General features: G+C 38.7%; 1 long non-coding RNA gene across 1 annotated transcript; it reads left to right on the forward strand.

The window, feature by feature from the left end:
• Positions 1–5,448: 5,448 nt before the first annotated feature.
• On the forward strand, positions 5,449–13,039 carry LOC147563168 (uncharacterized). The gene is made up of 2 exons (XR_015223530.1): positions 5,449–6,103; positions 12,895–13,039. It is a non-coding gene; the product is annotated as an uncharacterized LOC147563168 (long non-coding RNA).
• The last annotated feature ends 92 nt before the right edge of the window (positions 13,040–13,131 follow it).

Genomic DNA, 13,131 nt, shown 5'->3' on the forward strand with positions numbered 1-13,131 from the left:
CAAAGAAGAAAGTGCAGAGTGATTTCTATTAGGCATTTGTGGTTTGATTTGAAGGAAGCCTCTCCGATTAATCCTTGTTCACCTCGTTGGTTTTCTTTCCAGTGAAATGGCATAATCCATAAGCTACATGTGATAGAGGAAGAGGAGAAGAAACGGGTGTAGGATAATTCCTAGAATTGGATTGATGAACGGATAAGGTAATGCCCTTCAATTGAGACGTTACAAACCCTAATTTAGAACCTTTGATTTTCAGAGACCCATTTGAAGATGCTTTAATGTTGTGAAAGGGAAGAGGAGAGTGGGTAGTGAACAAGAGGCTTGTTGATGTTGAAGATGTCATGTTTACTTTCTTACTGATTGGCTCACTAGACCTCTTTCCATCTCTTTATTTCTCTTACCTTTCATATTTCTGGTTTATCCACTTTAGCCAGAAGGGTTTAAAAGAAGCTAGAAAGAGAAGTTACAAATTCTAGACAGAGAGATAGGGAGAGAGAAGATGAACAATAGAGGGAAAAGTTTGATCAATCCAATTTTTGGATTAAAATGAAAAATATGTGCCTAGGTTAATGTTTATTAAATAAATTTTTATTCCCCTGAGATTTTTTTTATTCCCCAAAGCCGCGGCCTTTATTTTCTGGTATTTGGGTTCTGCACATTTGAGTTAGTACTTCATTCTTTTAAAACCCAATATCTTACAATTTATATGATCAATTATAGTTTCCTCGAAAAAAAGAGTCAATTAATGGGTGATAGAAACTAAAGAGAAAGTATTATTCATTAATCTCACAATCAAGGAATGATTCAATTACAATGAGATTTAGCTTATATAGCTTTGATTACAAGAAAACTATTATAGAGAGAAAGAATAACAGAAAAGGTTGTTACAACTAATAACTAACTATGTTAGTTATGAAAACAATTTATTAGTTGTTGATCCATTTAGTCTATAGGCACCACTACTATTTAGTTGTTTATTTGTAAGTTTACACTAGTGAGACGCCATCTTCTAACTTCATCACTTGATATTGACACACTCGGATTACACCATTAGTATGTTCACTGTCATGCCCCCTCAAGATGATGGGTCGAGTAGGACCATGAACTTGTCCCTGAGAGAAAGAAACATATCCTTGGAAAGACCCTTAGTGAACAAATATGATGACTGCTCCAATATGGGAATGTGTCTAATTAGGAGCTGACCAGAAGCTACTAAATCCCTCACAAAATGATAATCCACTTCTATGTGGTTAGTCCTAGCATGGCAAATTGGATTAGAAGCAATATTCTTAGCTCCCAAATTGTCACAATAGATAATCATAGGAGACAAAATGGAGTGATGAAGTTCTGTAAGGAGATATGATACCCAAAGTAATTCAGCAACAGAAACAGAGAGATCCCTGTATTTAGCTTCTATTGAGGATTTGGCCACAGTGGACTGCTTCTTAGAGCACTAAGACACAAGGGACTGACCAAGCACAACACAGAAATCAGTAGTAGATCTTCTAGAATCTGGACATCCTGCCCAATCTGAATCATAGTATGCTCTTAAGTTTGAAATGTCTCCTGGAGTAATGGTAATTCCACACTCAATAGTTCCTTTAACATATCTGAGAATCTTCTTCATTAACTGAATATGAGAAGACCTTGGTTGTTGCATAAATTGAGCTGCATAGTTCACAGCATAGACCAAATCTGGTCTTGTCATGGTGAGATACTGAAGTCCACCAATGATGCTCCTATAGAAAGAGGGATCAGATTCAATGTCACCATCATTCTTAGACAACCTGTTGCCACCAGAAACGGGAGTACAACTTGGCTTAGATTCAAGAAGATCAGCCTTCTCTAGTAAACCAAGAGCATATTTCTTTTGGGTTACCAAAAGAGCAGAAGAACTAGCTCGAGAAACTTCAATACCCAAGAAGAAATGAAGTGGACCTAAATCCTATATAGCAAATTATTTACTTAGAGTTGTAATCAATGAATTCATGAGAGAAGGACTACTACCAGTCAAAATGATGTCGTCCACATATAGTAATAATACCAAGATAGTACCTTGAGAATATTGCACAAACATACAGTGACCATGTGCACTCTTATTAAAACCAAGAGTCTGCAAAAAGGATCAAAATCTCTGAAACCAAGCTCTAGGTGCTTGTTTAAGACCATAAAGACTCTTATGCAGATGACATACATAAGAGGGATGAGAAGGATCAATGAAACCCTGAGGCTGAGTCATATACACATTTTCTTCTAGAAGTCCATGCAAGAAAGCATTGGACACATCTAGCTGTTGAATTTTCCACCCATTAGACACAGCCAAATTGAGAACAATTCTTATGGTAGCAACCTTAACCACTGGCCTAAATGTTTCTGAATAATCTAAACCATCCTTTTGGTGATAACCCTTAGCTACTTAACGAGCTTTATACCTCTCCACTGAACCATCAGACTTATATTTCACTTCGAACACCCATTTACAACCTAACAAGTTCACAGAATTGTCAGCTGGAACAAGAGACCAAGTACCATTCTTTTGGAGAGCTAAAAAATCATCTTCCATTGCCTTTATCCATTTTGGATCAGTAGAAGCTTCCTTGTAAGTGGAAGGTTCCTCATATGGAGATTTGTTTTGAAGTAACCTGGTTGGAAGTCTGTTAATGGTAAACACAGCTGCTGAGAATGCTTCAAACCAATAACATTTTGGAGCTTCGGACTGAAACAAAAGAGAATTTCTCATTTCAGTAATCTGTCTATTTCTCCTTTCAGCTCTTCCATTTTGCTGAGGAGTGTATGAACATGAACTCCTAAAGAGGATGCCACATTGATCAAGATAAGACTTGAATTCTCCTTTAGATAATTCCAAGGCTCCATCACTCTGAAAGTACTTTATGGTAGTGGAAAACAGGTTCTCATGTGATGTTTTGAAGAGTTTGAAGTATTTCAAGCTGTCTGATTTTTACTTGAGAGGATAAATCCATAAGAATCTACTAAAATCATCCAAAAAGAGAATAAAGTATTTGTCACCATTGAGAATAACTTCAGGTGATGGTCCCCAAATGTCACAATGTACTAAGTACAATGGTGATTCAGTATAACTCTCTAATATAGGAAAAGGAAGCAACTTACTTTTTGGTAAAGAACAAGGATGACATTGACTCTTCTTTGGATTATCCTAAACCTGAATTAACTTGTTCCTAGACAATAGGTGAATAATAGAGTCTGATGTGTGTCCTAATCTTGTATGCCAGATGGAAAATGGTGCAGCCAAAGAGACCACATAACTATGCTGAATAGGTACCTCTTCTATATCAAATACAATAGGACATAGATGATTACTCACTGTTCCTTGATTTAAAATATCATCAGACCAAAGGTCTCTTATTTGATAACCCCATGGAGTAAACCTTAGAGAGCATTGATTATCATGTGTGAACTTTGATATAGAAAGTAAGTTTCTCTTTAGGTTGGGGACATAGAGAACATTGAATAAGTCAAAGTTATAGGATGAAGTATGTAGATGAGCATTACCTGTAGCAGCAATTGGGATAGATAGACCATTACCAACCATCACTGAGTCTGATCCTTTATATGCTTGTGGATTGGGGATAATTGAAGAATCATTAGTCATATGACTAGTAGCTCTAGTATCAGCCAACCAAACTTTCTTAGTAATAGTATGATGAACCTCATTAGAAGATACATATGTGGAAGAGACTATAACTACCATATTGGCCTTTTCAAAGGCAATCTCTTCTGAACCATAATCATAGTTCGATTCATATACTCCTCATCAGTAGGAGTGCATTTTATCATTTTATCATCTTTTCCTTCATCTGTACTCTCATACAAATGCATACCAGCAAAATTCCCTCTTTGAGGTTGAATTGGCTGATGAAATCTCTTTTGTTGTGGATTAATTTCGTTTTTACTTTGTGGAGGTCAAATTGCATCATCAGGTGCATATCTAAATCGACACTTAGAAGCAAAATGTCCCCATCTTTTACAAATTCCACAAGGAATTGTGTTAAAATCGAAATCAATTGCAGAATCTCCAACATTTTGAGATGATGAAGAAGAACCTTTAACATTTTGATTATAAGCTCTACTTTGATCATATGAATAAGAATTTCTATATGAAGAATTATTAGATCGAATAGGTATATTAGAAGAAAACTTAGGAGGTAACTTCTTTGCATAATAAGCAGTGGTTTCATCTTCTTGAAGCTGTGTCTTCATCCATTGTTCATGATGAATTATTTGAATGCGTAATTCACCAAAGGAAATGGATGATTCTCTATGAATAGCTATAACAAATGATCTATACTCCTTGCCTAGACCTTTCAAGACTATTCGACTAAGTTCCTTATCAGAGACTCTTTCATTCACAACAATTAGAGAATCAGAAAGAGATTTAATCTTACGAAGATAATCAGTAGCAGTCGACTCACCTCTTTTGACATTCTGTATCTGTTCACGAAGAGAAGCTATCTTAGCTTCATATTCCTCAACGTAATTTTGCTCAAGAAACTTCCAAACATCTCTTAAAGTTTGAAGACCTAGCACATCCGAACAAATTGAATGAGTAAATGTTGCCTTCATGCAGGATTTGACGAAGTTATCTGTCTTTCGCAATTGAAGAAATAAAGGATTTGGAACCTCAATATTGTTATCAATGATAGATCTTGCTGGAATTACTATCGAACCATCAACAAATCCAAAAAGATCAGTACTAGTTAGAATTGTTTCAAACTGATCCTTCCATATAAGAAAATTCGATCCATCGAGTTTTTCAGATACAAAGCTTGCTATATTAGCAATGGAGGAATTCGGTGATGAGAAATTTGGAGAAGAAGCTGAATTAGAGGATTGTGACGCCATTAGAGATCAATGAAGATGAAGAAAATTATAATTTCTAGTGAGAGAAAAAGATGAAGAGAATCGGGAAAAAAATCACCTCTGGCTCTTATACCATGATAGAAACTAAAGAGAAAATATTATTCATTAATCTCACAATCAAGGAATGATTCAATTACAATGAGATTTAGCTTATATAGCTTTGATTGCAAGAAAACTGTTATAGAGAGAGAAAGAATAACAGAAAAGGTTGTTACAACTAATAACTAACATAGTTAGTTATGAAAACAGTCTATTAGTTGTTCACCCATTTAGTCTATAGGCACCACTACTATTTAGTTGTTTATTTGTAAGTTCACACCAGTGAGATACCATCTTCTAAATTCATCACTTGATATTGACACACTCAGATTACACCATTAGTATGTTCACTGTCAATGGGCCATAGTAAAGAAGCTGCTGAAAAAGCTGGATTAGTTTTGATAATAATGTTCATTGCGTTCTTTATCTAATTTTCAAATGAGACAAAAACAACACATGCCATAGACGACTCTTGTTAGGTTAGGCTCACCATCGTTTGCCCTTCTCTCTCTCTCTCTCCTATTCTCTCTCTCTCCGATTCTCTCTCTCAACTCTCTCTCCCACTCTCTCTTTCCTGTCTCCACTTTCCCCATTAGTGGAACCTTCGCGTCTCTGACAATAACTTGCAATATCTCAATTCTCTCTCTCCTATTCTCTCTCTCAACTCTCTCTCATACCCTCTCTCTCCTATTCTCTCTCTCTCATACTCTCTCTCTCCTATTCTCTCTCTCTACTGTCTCCACTTTCCCCATTATTGCAACCATCGTGTCTCTGACAATAATATCGCCTTTGTTTGTTGGTTTTGGGGCAGGTAAATACCATCATCATCATCTGCCCGTCTTGTCCGTGTTCTCTAAATGCCCAACAGTTGAATTGATTCTGGGTTTGATTTTTCAAGGAGTTTTCTGTAACTGTTTTTGATACTGGGTTTTAATCCTTGTGTAGAATTTGGGTCAAGAAGTTCAGGGGTGTGGTTTGTGTTTGGGAGTGCTGATATTTAAGATTGTCAAAGGAGAATTTAGAACTTGAAGATTTGTGGGGGGTTTTGTGATAAGAGATTGTAGTTTTAGGATTTCAAAGATGGGATTAGGTGGTCCTGACTCCTCTTGACTGATGCTATTCAAGTGGAAACATGGGATGTGGGAAAATCAGAGGTAAAGAAGAAAATGTTGTTCTCTGGTTATTAATCGATAAGTCGATTTCTCTCTGTCTTGGCTTGATTTAGACAGAGTTTCCTTTCTCTAACTTATAGAGAGATAAACTAATAAAGAATAATTAATATTCCTTCTTTCGGGCTAACCGTGATAGGTGTTAATTTAGTCGAGGCAAGAATAAATTCTCTTTCCTTAAGACATTTTACACCCCCGTAACAGTACCAAACGTTGGGGTGAATGCCTTCGGGATACAACGACTAACCTTTCAGAATTTTAAGATGGTACTTCTATATTCTGAAAGCGGACGAACCTGTGTCAGTATTATGAGCTCTTGGACTAATGCGGATGATCTTCTAGACGCTTCTGAAATTCAAGTTCACTCGAGACTTCTTTCTTCCTTTTCTAGATATTCTAGTCTATCCAGAACCTCTAGAAAAAACTTCTTTAATTAGATATTCTAGGCCAACCAGAACCTCTAATTGTTAGAAGGGAAGAGAAGAAGAGAATGAATTGAATTGATGAAAAATGAAGTGGGTTTGATGGGTTTATATAGGAATTGAATAGGTGTATAATGTCTTTTGGGTTCAAAAGACATAGCTGTTCGAAACCAGGGGCTATAACTGAATATAGGAGGCGGTTCGATCTTGGGACGTTGGATCTGTTTCAATCCCGCGGAGTTAACGCGATCCGTTAGATTGGATTTGAAATCCCGCTCCTGTCCCGCCGATGAAACGCAACGACCGTTAGATCGTAGCCAGACGCGTGCCCGCGCGCGGAGCGAACGCCAGCTGTCGGATCGCGCGAAATCCCGCGCGATGAACGCTGACCGTCCAGATTGGCGCGCGTCCTCTTCGCGCAAATGCCCCCTGACATGACTGTTCCTCTTTGACAGTTCAGTACCTATTTCAACCGTTTTTCGTTCAAACTTTAACCTTGAATTTCTCATTCATCCGGAATCGGATTTGAGTGATTCTTGGCTCTAAATTGTAGAGCTCGACGAGACGAACGCAATGGCGCGTTCCGTTTCTGAGTTTGACGAGTCGGCTTAAGCCAAAATTGGCTCCGATTCCAACAATCCCCCACATGAATGAAAATTTGAGGTTTTTTATGCTATGATATATGCAGACATACTATACTGACAGACTGACACTGACAGAGCTCATAAGCGGAATTTCGCTGCATCGGAAGAAGGTAGTCTTTCGACTTTGAACCTTTCCTAGTGAGTAACTACCAGGTCTACAAGGACGGCAGTGAACTTTACGTCTTGAACTGGGTCCTGGGAATTGTAATCCAAAATAGTTATCACACAGCTAATCCCTTACTAACTTAGGTTCTCGGTTGTGTTCATTTCGGCCCTGAACATTCCCGATTTCGTGTGTGCTTTAGAGAAGTCTGCCTAGACGACCTTCTCACGGAACCGGCATCAATTCACACACATATAGGTTATCCGTACTAAGGTATCCTGCTATACCTCACGTTAGAATCAAGTTCTAAGTTTTCGGATTAATTAAAAGCTTAATGCTTAACCTCTCAACGCAGGTAACACTGTTGTCATCCTAGGAATGGGTAAGAGATAGAGATCTCTTACAGTGTTACTGTCGAGTCAGGATATAGCTTCAGTTGCCCTTTGAACCTAGATCGTGGGATCTCCAGTCATCTAGGTAGGGTTTCACCATGCCTTTACTCATTTACTTAGGCGTTAGCCCCATTCCCTTTGATGATGCAACTACTAACTCTCTAGATAACCCTTTTGTAAATGGATCCGCTAGGTTATCTTTGGATCTTATATAATTTATAGTTATGATCCCTTCAGAGAGAAGTTGCTTAACGGTATTATGTCTCCGACGAATGTGTCGAGACTTACCGTTGTACATCTTGCTTTGTGCCAGTGCAATCGCTGCTTGGTTATCGCAGTGTATGTTGATTGCAGGCACCGGCTTTGGCCATATTGGAATATCTTCAAGGAATTGTCGCAGCCATTCTGCTTCTTCCCCTGCTTTATCTAGAGCAATGAATTCTGAATCCATTGTCGATCGAGCAATGCACGTTTGCTTCGAAGATTTCCATGATATGGCAGCCCCTCCCAGTGTAAACACATATCCACTGGTTGACTTAGTGTCGTCGGTATCTGATATCCAATTTGCATCTGCATATCCCTCTAAGACTGCGGGATATGTGGTATAATGGAGTCCGTACTCCTTCGTCTTTCTTAGATACCGTAACACTCTCGTTATGGCGTTCCAATGTGTGTTATTCGGGTTACTCGTAAATCTACTTAGCTTACTAACTGAGTAGGCTATGTCTGGTCGAGTACAGTTCATTAGGTACTTCCAATAATCCGAGAGTACTCTAATTGTCTTACTGCGTTCCCTGTATTCTTCATTAAGTGAATACTTGGATCTATCGGAGTATTCGCCACTTTGAGGTCATCTTTGCTGAATTTTTCTAAGATTTTCTCAACGTAATGCGTTTGAGATAGACTTATCCCTTCAGCCGTCTTGGAAACCTTAATTCCAAGAATGACCTCTGCTTTCCCTAAATCTTTCATATCGAAAGTTTTCGAAAGCATCTTTTTAGTTGTATTAATGACATCTAAATTATTTCCCATAATTAGCATGTCATCTACATACAAACATAGAATAACACATCCTTTAGCAGTTACCTTTGTATAGACACATTTATCACATTCGTTGATCTTAAATCCGTTTGATAATAATGTGTCATCAAACTTTAAGTGCCACTGCTTCGGAGCTTGCTTTAGCCCGTATAGTGATTTCACTAACCTACACACTTTCTTTTCTTGTCCCGGAGCTATGAACCCTTCTGGTTGGTTCATATATATCTCTTCTTCGAGTTGTCCGTTTAAGAAAGCGGTTTTCACATCCATCTGATGAATTTCCAGATTATATAAGGATGCTATAGCTACTAACACTCTTATTGAGGTGATTCGACTAACTGGAGAATAGGTGTCGAAATAATCTAACCCTTCTTTTTGTCGGAATCCCTGTGCGACAAGTCTTGCTTTATACTTGTCTATAGATCCATCTGTTTTCAATTTCCTTTTGAAAATCCATTTGCAGCCTAGAGGCTTGCAACCTGGTGGGAGGTCTACTAGCTCCCATGTATGATTTCCCATGATGGATTCTATTTCACTATTAACAGCTTCTTTCCAGAATGGAGCTTCTGGAGTAGCCATTGCTTCTGTGAAAGTCCGAGGTTCATTTTCTACCATATAGGTTAGAAAATCAGGACCAAATGTCTTAGCTTTCTTTGTCCTTTTCCCTCTTCGAGGTTCGAGTGTTGTTTCCTCGATTTCCATATCATCTTCTTTAGATGTTTCTAGACTTTCCTCTTCCTCATCTCTTACACGTTTTCTACTTTCAGATGAGACTTCTGAATTCTGTTTGAAAGGAAAGATGTGTTCAAAGAACTTAGCATCTCTCGATTCCAGAATGGTGTTTATGTGTATATCTTCGATTTCAGACTTCTGTACTAGAAATCTATAGGCGCCACTATTTATTGCGGGCCCTATGTATATACAGTCCACAGTTTTAGGTCCTATCTTGACCCGTTTAGGAGGAGGGACTAATACCTTCGCCAGACACCCCCACACTTTCGTGTACTTAAAGGATGGCATCCTTCCTTTCCATAACTCATATGGAATTTTACCGGTCTTTCTATGGGGTAACTTATTTAATAAGTGATTCGCCGATAATATCGCTTCCCCCCACAAGTTCTGAGGTAAACCAGAACTTATCAAGAAAGCGTTCATCATTTCCTTTAAGGTTCTGTTTTTCCGCTCTGCTACACCATTTTGTTGAGGTGTATAAGGAGCCGTTGTTTGATGAACTATGCCATTCTTCGCACATATCTCGGCGAAAGGAGATTCATATTCTCCACCTCGATCACTTCTCAAAGCCTTAATCTTTTTATTAAGTTGAGTTTCCACTTCGGTTTTATAAAGTTCGAACTTATCGACTGCTTCATCCTTACTTCTTAGTAAGTAGACATAGCAAAACCGAGTGGAGTCATCGATAAAAGTGATGAAGTACTTTTTACCTCCTCTGGTTTGAACCATCTTTAAGTCACAAATGTCACTGTGAATTAAGTCTAGAGGTTCTGTGTCTCGTTCTATTGATTTGAACGATGTCTTAGTCATCTTTGATTCTACACATGTTTGACATGTTTGTTTTGAATCAATTTCGACTTTTGGAATTAACTTTAAGTTCATTAATTTCTTTAATGACTTGTTATTCACATGTCCTAGTCTTTCATGCCAAATATTAAAAGACTCAGCAATATAAACGGAATTATTAACTTTATTAATAATAGACGCCTTTGGCGTTACAGAGGTTACATTTAGTTTAAATAACCCCCCACATAAGTAGCCCTTCCCAACATACATCCCATTCTTAGACAAGACGAAGTTGTTTGACTCAAAGACTAGCTTGAACCCATTCTTACTTAGAAGAGAACCAGAAACCAGATTCTTTCGGATATCTGGAGCATGAAGTACATCGTTCAAAGTTACTTCCTTTCCTGAAGTGAACTTCAGAATGATCTTCCCTTTTCCTCTGACCTGGGTGGTTGAGTCATTTCCCATGAACAGGGTTTCTCCTTCACTTATTTCGTTATAAGAGGAGAAGAGGCCTTTGTCACCACAAATGTGACGAGTAGCTCCGGTGTCGACCCACCACTCTCTCTGGTTATTAACCAGGTTGACTTCAGATACCACTGCACAGAGGTTCAAGTTCTGAAGTTTCTCAGTCACTTCTTCGGCTTCAGTAACCATAGCACACAGGTTCTGAGTTTCGGTATCTTCTATCAGCGAGGCTTGGTCATTCGGCTTCTTTTGTCTGTTGCCGGTTTTGGAACGACAATCCTTTGCCATATGACCTCGTTTGCCACAGTTGTAGCATAGGCCGAACCTCGTCTTTTTCTTCGGCTTTCCTCCGTCTTTAGACAGATGCTTACGCTTCTTACTCGGACCGGTCTCTACGACGTTCACATTCGAGAGTCTTTCAGAGTTCTTCTCGGCAATGCGACTGTCCTCTTCGATTCGAAGCTTTAGGATGAGTTCTTCAAGGCTCATATCCTTATTCTTGTGGCGGAGATAATTTTTGAAGTCTTTCCACCCCGTGGGTAATTTTTCAATTAGGGCTCGGACCTGGAAAGGTTCATTCGTTATCATGTTCTCTGCCTGTAGTTCCTGTAGGAGACTTTGTAGTTCTTGGACCTGGATCATAACTGGTTTTGAATCAGTCATCTTGTAGTCCAAGAATCGTCCTACGATGAACTTCTTGACACCCGCCTTCTCAGTCTTATACTTATTGATAAGGGTGTCCCACAGTTGTTTAGATGTTTCTATAACCGAATATAGATTATAGAGTCCGTCATCTAGACTGTTCAGGATATAATTCTTACACAAGAAGTCTTCTTGTTTCCATGCCTCTATTTCAGCGGTACGCTGTGCCTCATCCTCTATTTCTGCATGGGTGGGTCTCTCCTCGGTTAAGTATTTAACCAGACCCAATGTCGTTAGGTAGAACATCATCTTCAACTTCCATCGGTTGAAGTCAGTTCCTTTGAACTTCTCTGGTTTTTCCCCATTATTTGTGTTAGGCGGAATAACTCGCAGAGTGGTTCTTGTTCGTGCCATTTCCTTTTCTGAAACACACAGAAAGTAAACCAAATTAATATCTTATAACCAGAGAAATAATAATAAAATGTCTTAAGATTGTTGTTCTCTGGTTATTAATCGATAAGTCGATTTCTCTCTGTCTTGGCTTGATTTAGACAGAGTTTCCTTTCTCTAACTTATAGAGAGATAAACTAATAAAGAATAATTAATATTCCTTCTTTCGGGCTAACCGTGATAGGTGTTAATTTAGTCGAGGCAAGAATAAATTCTCTTTCCTTAAGACATTTTACACCCCCGTAACAGTACCAAACGTTGGGGTGAATGCCTTCGGGATACAACGACTAACCTTTCAGAATTTTAAGATGGTACTTCTATATTCTGAAAGCGGACGAACCTGTGTCAGTATTATGAGCTCTTGGACTAATGCGGATGATCTTCTAGACGCTTCTGAAATTCAAGTTCACTCGAGACTTCTTTCTTCCTTTTCTAGATATTCTAGTCTATCCAGAACCTCTAGAAAAAACTTCTTTAATTAGATATTCTAGGCCAACCAGAACCTCTAATTGTTAGAAGGGAAGAGAAGAAGAGAATGAATTGAATTGATGAAAAATGAAGTGGGTTTGATGGGTTTATATAGGAATTGAATAGGTGTATAATGTCTTTTGGGTTCAAAAGACATAGCTGTTCGAAACCAGGGGCTATAACTGAATATAGGAGGCGGTTCGATCTTGGGACGTTGGATCTGTTTCAATCCCGCGGAGTTAACGCGATCCGTTAGATTGGATTTGAAATCCCGCTCCTGTCCCGCCGATGAAACGCAACGACCGTTAGATCGTAGCCAGACGCGTGCCCGCGCGCGGAGCGAACGCCAGCTGTCGGATCGCGCGAAATCCCGCGCGATGAACGCTGACCGTCCAGATTGGCGCGCGTCCTCTTCGCGCAAATGCCCCCTGACATGACTGTTCCTCTTTGACAGTTCAGTACCTATTTCAACCGTTTTTCGTTCAAACTTTAACCTTGAATTTCTCATTCATCCGGAATCGGATTTGAGTGATTCTTGGCTCTAAATTGTAGAGCTCGACGAGACGAACGCAATGGCGCGTTCCGTTTCTGAGTTTGACGAGTCGGCTTAAGCCAAAATTGGCTCCGATTCCAACAGAAAAGTTGTCCAAGAAGAAGAAGATGAGGATCCTGGATGTTGGATTAAATTCAGGTTTATGGGTAGTTGTTTTTTCCCCTCAAAATCCATATTTTAGTTTATTATGGTAACTACTTATTTCCCTAATTAAATCATATTTTAGTTCATTTATCCAGTTTTACTTCATTCTGCATTTATTATCTAAAATTCTTTTGGTAGATTTTCCAAATGCATGGATTCCAACGTTTATGATATATTATTGT

This window comes from Eschscholzia californica, unplaced genomic scaffold (assembly GCF_041429995.1).
Source record: "Eschscholzia californica isolate CP2 unplaced genomic scaffold, dmEscCali1.0.p SCAF_1, whole genome shotgun sequence".
NCBI classification, from domain to species: domain Eukaryota; kingdom Viridiplantae; phylum Streptophyta; class Magnoliopsida; order Ranunculales; family Papaveraceae; genus Eschscholzia; species Eschscholzia californica.